Consider the following 8811-nt stretch of genomic DNA (forward strand, 5'->3'; position numbering starts at 1 on the left):
TCGTTGAAGACCTGCTGAGGAAGAGGAGGAGGCAGGGAGCGGGTTGCAGGATGGTTTTAACAGCATCCTTTAACAGAAACAGCGCAGTAAATGAAATTTGAGATCATTGAACTGTCAAAATGGGTGTCTAATGAAGTCATGCATTTTTAAAAGGCAGAGTATTAACAGTAATTGTCTTTATTCTCAGAACATAAAACACAACAAAAATATAGACATCAAATTGTACATTTAACTAACTACTTGAAGGAGTACATTACATGTTAAACAATCTACTGAAGAGTACATTACATGTTTTAACTCCCTCTGCCCATTTCATTACTGTAGCTATAGTACAGTATAAATACACGATACCACTACAGTATAAATTATACGGTATATTAGTACTGTAGCTATAGTTAAACTACAGTATAAATATACTTATTATAGTACTTGTAGCTATAGTGTAGAGATACAGTATAAATATTACTTACAGTACAGTGCTATAGTTAAATACATATAAATAACTATACAGTACAGTACGCTATAGTGTTAATACTACAGTATAAATATATTAACAGTACAGTAGCTATAGTTAAACTTAACTAATAAATATACTATACAGTTACTGTAAGCTACTAGTGTAGACTACAGTTATAAATATACTATACAGATACCAGTAGCTATAGTGTAAACTACAAGTTAAATATACTATACAGTACAGTAAGCTATTGTGTAAATACAGTATACATTATACTATACCAGTACAGTAGCTATAGGTAAAACTTACAGTTATAAATATACTATATAGTACTGTAGCTATTGTGTACGCAGTACAGTATAAATTTACCTTAATACAGTCAGTAGCTAGTGCTAACACTACAAGTATAAATATACTATACAGGTATGTAGCTATAGTTGTATAACTACAGTATAAATATACTATACAGTACCAGCAGCTAGTGTTAAACTACAGTATAAATATACTATACATTTACTTGTACGCTATAGTGTAAACTACAGTATAATTTACTAGTTACAGTACTGTAAGCTATAGTGTTAGACTTACCAGTATTAAATATCACCTATACACGTACAAGTAAAGCTATAGTGTAAACTACAGTATAAATATACTATACAGTACCCGTAGCTATAGTGTAAAACTACAGTATAAATATACTATACATGTACAGTAGCTATAGTGCTAAACTACAGGTATAAATATACTATATAGTACTGTAGCCTATAGTGTAGAGTACAGTAAACATACATCTATACAGTGACAGTAGCTAGTGTAAAACTACAGTATAAAAATATTACTACTTTACGAGTTAATGTAGCTATAGTGTAAACTTACAGTATAAATTGACTATACAGTACTGTAAGGTATAGTGTAAACTACCAAGTCGTTATTATTTGAACATACACATACAGCTCTGTAGCTATAGTTGTAACTACAGTATAAATATACTATTACAGTAACAGTAGCTAGTTGAAACTACAGTAGTAAATATACTAACAGTACTGTAGCCTATAGTGTAAACTACAGTATAAATATACTATTACAGTACTGTTAGCTATAGTAGACTACAGTTACTAACATCGTACGAGTAGCTATAGTGTAAACTACAGTTATAACTATACTATACAGTACAGTAGCTATAGTGTAAACTAACAGCTATAAATATTACCTATACAGTACAGTAGGCTATAGTGTAAACTACAGTATAAATACACTATACAGTACTGTAGCTATAGTGCTAGACTACAGTATTAAATATACTATACAGCTACAGTACGCTATTAGTGTTAACTACAGTATATGTTACTATACAGTACTGTGCTATACGTGTAGACTACAGTTATAAATTATACTACACAGTACTGTAGCTATAGTGTAAACACAGTATAAATTATTCTACAGTACTGTAGCTACTCAGTACAGTATAAATATACCGGTAATACAGTACTGTTTAGCTATAGTTGTAAACTACCAGTATAATATATGTTACTTACCTGGTGTCCATCCATGCCCAGGCAATAGACTCGGTCCTTATTGTTGTTCTCTGTCACCAGCATCTGTTCTGCCTCAACGACACATCTACCACAGCAAGTACCACAGACTGGAACAGAGAGAGAGACTGACACATCTACACCAGCAGTACCACAGACTGCGAACAGAGAGAAGGACTGACACATACTACACAGCAGTACCAACAGGACGGAACAGAGAAGAGAGAGACTGACACAGCAGTACCACAGACTGGAACAGAGGAGAGGAACTGACACAGCAGTACCACAGACTGGAAACAGAGAGGAGAGACTGACACATCTACACAGCAGTACCACACTGGACTGGACAGAGAGAGAGAACTGAATCACAGCAGTACCACAGACTGGAAAGAGGAGAGAGACTGTACACAGACATTACCACAGACCTAGGAACAGAGAGAGAGAATGACACAACTCTACCAGCAGTACCCAATGGAACAGAGAGAGAGAGACTGACATTACAGCTATACCCAAGACTGGACAGAGGATTACACAGCCAAGTACACAACTGGACAAGAGGAATGAGTAGTGACTTGACACAGCAGGCTACCACAGACTGGAACCACAGATGGTAGAGGACTGACACATCTACACCAGCAGTACCACAGACTGTAACGAGAGAGAGGACTGACAGACAGTACCAGCAGACTGAACAGACTGGAACAGGAGCCCTATACACAACTGGACAAGAGAGAGAGACTGACACACCAAATCTACACAGCAGTACCACAGACTGAACACGAGAGAGAGAGACTGACACAGTACAGCGAGACCACAGACGCGAACGAGAGCAGAGACTGACACATCACAAGCCAGTTACCACAGACTGGAACAGAGAGAGAGACTGAACCACATTACACACAGACGCAACAGAGAGAGAGACTGCAGGGTCCACCGACGTTGACAGAGAGAGAGAGACTGACACAGCAGTACCACAGCACCTGGACAGAGAGAGAGAGACTGACAACATCTACACAGCATGTACCAGCGACTGGAAACAGAGAGAGAGCGAACTACACAGCAGTTACCACAACTGAACAGAGAGAGAGAGACTGAGCCATCTCACAGCAGTACCACAGACTGAACAGATGAGAGAGAGACTGACACATCTAACCAGCAGTCCAGCAGACTGGAACAGAGAGAGAGACTGACACATCTTACCACAGCGTACACAGACTAGAACAGAAGAGAGAGACTGACACATTCTTACACAGCAGTACCACAGACTGGAACAGAGAGAGAGGACTGGGGGGACACATCTACACAGCAGTACCACAGCCTTGAACAGAACGAGAGAGAGAGGACTACAACAGCAGTACCACAGACTGGAACACGAGAGAGAGAAACTGACACCATCTACAACAGCAGTTACCCACCAGACCTTGGAAACAGGAAGAGAGAGGACTGACACATCTACACAGCAGTACCACAGACTGCGAACGAGAGAGGAGAGACTGACACATCTACACAGAGTACCACAGACTGGAACAGAGAGAGAGAGACTGACACCATCTACACAGCAGTACCACAGACTGGAACAGAGAGAGAGACTGACACATTCTACACAGACAGTAACCACAGACTAGAACAGAGACGAGAGACTGGACACATCTACACAGCAGTACCACAACTGGAACAGAAGAGAGACTGACACATCTACACAGCAGTTACCACCAGACTTGAACAGAGAGAGAGGACTGACACAGCAGTACCATCAGCTGGAACAGCAGAGAGAGAGACTGACACATCTTACCACAGCAAGTACCACAGCCTGGAACAGAGAGAGAGAGACTGATCATTACAACAGTCAGTACCACAGACTGGAACAGAGAGAGAGAGAGACTGACGACACAAGCAGTACCACAGACTGGAACAGAGAGAGAGAGACTGACACATCTACCACAGTTCCACAGACTGAACAGCAGAGAGAGAGCTGAACACATCTACACAGCGTACCAGACTGGAACAGAGGAGAGAGAGACATCTGACACGCAGTACCACAGACTGGAACAGGAGAGAGAGAGACTGACCACACACACGCAGTTACCACAGACTGGAAACAAGAGAGAGAGACTGACACATCTACACAGCCAGTACCACAGACTGGAACAAGAGAGAAGGACTGACACAGCAGTACCACAGAAACTGGAACAGAGAGAGAGCACGACACATCTACACAGCATACCACAGGACTGGAAACAGAGAGAGAGACTGACACTACAACGCCAGTAGTACACAGACTGGCACAGAGAGAGGACTGACTACATCTAGCACAGCAGTACCAACAGGACTGGAACAGAGAAGAGAGACTGAACATCTACACAGCAGTACCACAGACTGGAAACAAAGCTGACAGCAGACAGATGGAAAAAGAGACTGACCACATCTACACAGCAGTACCAACAGACTGGAACAGAGAAGAGGGCATGCACTGACACTAGCGTACCACAGACTGGAAACAAGATGAGGAGAGACTGACTACTCTACACAGCAGTACTACAAGACTGTTCGACACAGCAGAGAGAGAACTGAAACATCTACACAGCAGTACCAAGACTGGAACAGAGAGAGAGGACTGACACAGCAGTACCACAGACTGGAACAGAGAGAGGAGAGACTGACCCACTACACAGCAGTACCACAGACTGTACAGAGAGAGAAGAGACTGACACATCTACACAGCAGTACCACAGGACTGAAAGACAGAGAGAGCTGACACTATCTTACACAGGCAGTACGCCACAGCTGAACAGAGGACGAGACTGACACATCTACAGCAGTTACCACAGACTAGAACAGCGCGAGAGACTGACACATCTACACCAGCAGTACACATGAACTCGACTACCAGAGAGAGAGAGCAATGCTGACACAGCAGTACCACAGATGGAACTGAACCGAGAGAGAGACTGCCACATCTAACAACAGGCAGTACCACCAAAACAGATCGGAACAGATGAGAGAGAAGACTGTACACAGCAGTACCACAGACTGGGAACAGAGGAGAGAGAGACTGACACAGCAAGTACCACAGACTGCGAACAGAGGGACCGAGACTGGACACAGCATACCACAGACTGGAACAGAGGATGAGAGAGACTGACACAGCAGACCACAACTGGAAACAGAGAGAGAGAGTACTAACACATCTACACAGCAGTTACCACAGACTGGAACAGAGAGAGAGACTGAACAAGCAGTACCACAGACTGGAACACAGAGAGAGAGACATGACACATCTACACAGCAGATACCACAGACTGCGAACAGAGAGAGAGACTGGACACAGCAGTTACCACAGACTGGAACAGAGCAGGGAGGATGAACATTCTACACAGCCAGTACCACAGCTGGAACCAGAGAGGAGACTGACACATCTACAACAGCAAAGTACCACAGACTGGAAACAGAGGAAGACTGACAAGGCAGTAACCACAGACTGGAACAGCAGAGAGAGAGACTGGACACAGCAGTACCCACAGACTGGAACAGAGAGAGAGAGACTAACCACTATCTTAACAGCAAGTACCACAGACTCCGAACAGAGAGAAGACTGACACATCTACACAGCAGTACCACAGACTGAACAGAGAGAGAGAGACTGAACACATCTCACACAGCAGCCTAACCACCAGGACTGGAACAGAGAGAAGACTGAACACATCTACACACAGTACCACAGACTTGGATACAGAGAGAGAGAGACTGACACATCTACACAGCAAGTACCACAGACTGGGGAACAGAGAGAGAGACTGACCATCCCTTACACATCCAGTACCACAGACTGAACAGAGAGAGAGAGACTGACACATCTACACAGCAAGTACCACAGACTGAAACAGAGAGAGAGTACTGACACATCTTACACAGCAAGTACCACAGGACTGGAACAGATGAGAGAGAGACTACACAGCAGTACCAAGACTGGAACAGAGAGAGAGACTGACACATCTACACAGCAGTACCACAGACTTGGAAAGAGAGAGAGACTGACACAGCAGTACCACAAGACTGGAAACAGAAGGAGAGATGACACAGACAGTACCCCACAGGACTGGAACAGAAGAGAGAGACTGACCACGCAGCAACAACATCTTACACAGCAGTACCACAGCACTGGAACAGAGAGAGAGAGACTGACACAAGCTACCACAGACTGGAAACAGAGAGAGAGTACTGACCAACATCTACACAAGCAGTACCACAAAGACTGGACACAGAGAGGGAGACTGACACATCTACCACAGCAGTACACAGACTGCGAACAGAGAGGGAGGACTGAACACATCTACACAGCAGTACACAGGACTTGAACAGAGGAGAGACTGACACCAGCAGCTACCAACAGACTTGGAACAGAAGAGAGAGACTGACACAGCAAGTGACCACAGACTGAACAGAGAGAGAGAGACTAACACATCTACACAGCAGTACCACAGGTGACTGGAACAGAGAGGAGACTGACACATTCTACACAGCCAGTACCACAGACTGACAGAGGAGAGAGAGACTGACACATCTACACAGCCAGTACACAGACTGGAACAGAGAGAGAGACTGACACATACACAGCAGTACCACAGAACTGGAACAAGCAGAGAGAGACTTGACACATCTACACAGCAGTACCACAGACTGGAACAGAGAGAGAGACTGACACGATCTACACAGCAGTACCAAGACTGGACAGGAGAGAGAGAGCTGACACATCTACACCAGCAGTACCAAGCTGGAACAGGAGAGAGACTGACACAATTCTACACAGCAGTACCACCAGACTGGAAACAGGAGAGAGAGACTGACACAGGCATACCACAGACTGGGAACAGAGAGATGAGACTGACACATCTAACAGCAGTACACAGGACTTGGAACAGAGAGAGAGACTGACACAGCAGTACCACAGACTGGAACAGAGGATGAGACGACACAAGCAGTACCACAGACTGGAACAGAGAGAGAGGACTGAACAGCAGCACAACATCTACACAGCCAGTACACAGACTGGAACAGAGATGAGAGAGACTGACACAGCAGTACCACAGACTGGAACAGAGAGAGAGGAGCTGACACATCTAACAGCAGTACCACAGACTCGAAACAGAGAGAGAGACTGACACAGCAGTACACAGATGCGAACAGAGGAGAGGAGAGAGGACTGACACAGCCAGTACCACAGACTGGAACAGAGAGAGAGAGACTGACACAGCAGTACCACAGACTGGAACAGAGAGAGAGAGACTGACACATCTACACAGCGTACCACAGGACTGGAACAGAGAGAGAGACTGACACAGCAGTATCACAGCTGGAACGAGCAGGAGAGGGACTGACACAGCAGTACCACAGACTGGAACAGAGAAGAGAGGATGACACTCTACACAGCCAGTACCACAGACTGAACAGAGATGTAATCTCGATATAATTTCAACTAATATCAAGCGTATCACACATTATTAATAAAATGTCAAATGCAGTATACCGTGATAATCCTCATCAATAAATCCAGGCAACACTCAACTTTTTAATCAACAGAAAGTGAAAGAGCTGCGTCCCCTTTATCATCAGACAGACACTACTAAGTGCACTAGTTGTGTATATTTTTCCTTTACATAAGTTGACATTTGTCTGGCGCTAAGCCTGCATCCCAAATCGCATACTATCCCCTATATAGAACAATACTTTTGACCATAGACCCATGTAGAACATCCCCCCCAACCCACTTCATGACTCTCCACCTATCACCCGTCACCACCACTTCCTGTTTCCTGAAGGGAAGGATTACTCCGCCCCGCCACACACCTTAAGTAGGCTCACCTGGATCTAATAAAGGTGGATATCGAATGAACTGAGTGTTTGGAGAAGTGTTTTGTCGTGTAGTTTATAGTAGTGATGGGAAACCCGAGGCTTTCCGAAGCTTTAAGGGGCCTTTTACTAAATGGTGTTGAAAAAAAAAAGTTCATTTCTCTGAGCTTTTAAACACAATGTACATTAGTGACATCTGCTGGTCAAGCAAATGAAAAGCAGCGTGGTCATTTTGACGTATTTTTACCCCCCCCCTCTCCATAATATTCATCAACTTGGAATCGATGAAAGCAAACGGAACCCAGAGCGAAATCAGTGGGAAGTCGCAACACACGATTTTAAAAAACCACATGGTAAAACGAATCTTCAGACGTCATTGACCACGTTGGTAAAAGTTACTTTGAAATGAGCATCGGGGACGGGGGGGTACATAGTGTCAGATCAGTGGTACTTTAAAAAACGTCATCGGAGCTCCGGTATCAATCGTCCCATCACTGGTTTCTAGTCCTCTCCGCAGATGCGTTATCGACTAAGTGTGTTTATCCTCCTGTTTACATTCAGCGTCGACTCCCTTTGCATCGTGTACCGTTTGCCGTGTGTTCGACCGCTACCGCCTAGTTGGTGAGCCACTATCATGATCCTTCTTACACAGTCCTTCGTTATTTAGTTACTAGTTGGTGAGCCACTATCATGATCCTTCTTATACAGTCCTTCGTTATTTAGTTACTAGTTGGTGAGCCACTATCATGATCCTTCTTATACAGTCCTCCGTTATTTAGTTACTAGTTGGTGAGCCACTATCGTGATCCTTCTTACAGTCCTTCGTTATTTAGTTACTAGTTGTCCTTTATATATTTATTGGCGTGGAACTGATACGTATTTCTTAAATAGTTTCTTCTCATCAACCATCATATATCTGATTACCTGAAATGGTTCTTCTGAGAATGTCCTAAAGGTTTTTACAGTCAATCACAC

The sequence above is a fragment of the Salvelinus sp. IW2-2015 genome, unplaced genomic scaffold (genome assembly GCF_002910315.2).
Source record: "Salvelinus sp. IW2-2015 unplaced genomic scaffold, ASM291031v2 Un_scaffold4606, whole genome shotgun sequence".
Lineage (NCBI taxonomy): Eukaryota > Metazoa > Chordata > Actinopteri > Salmoniformes > Salmonidae > Salvelinus > Salvelinus sp. IW2-2015.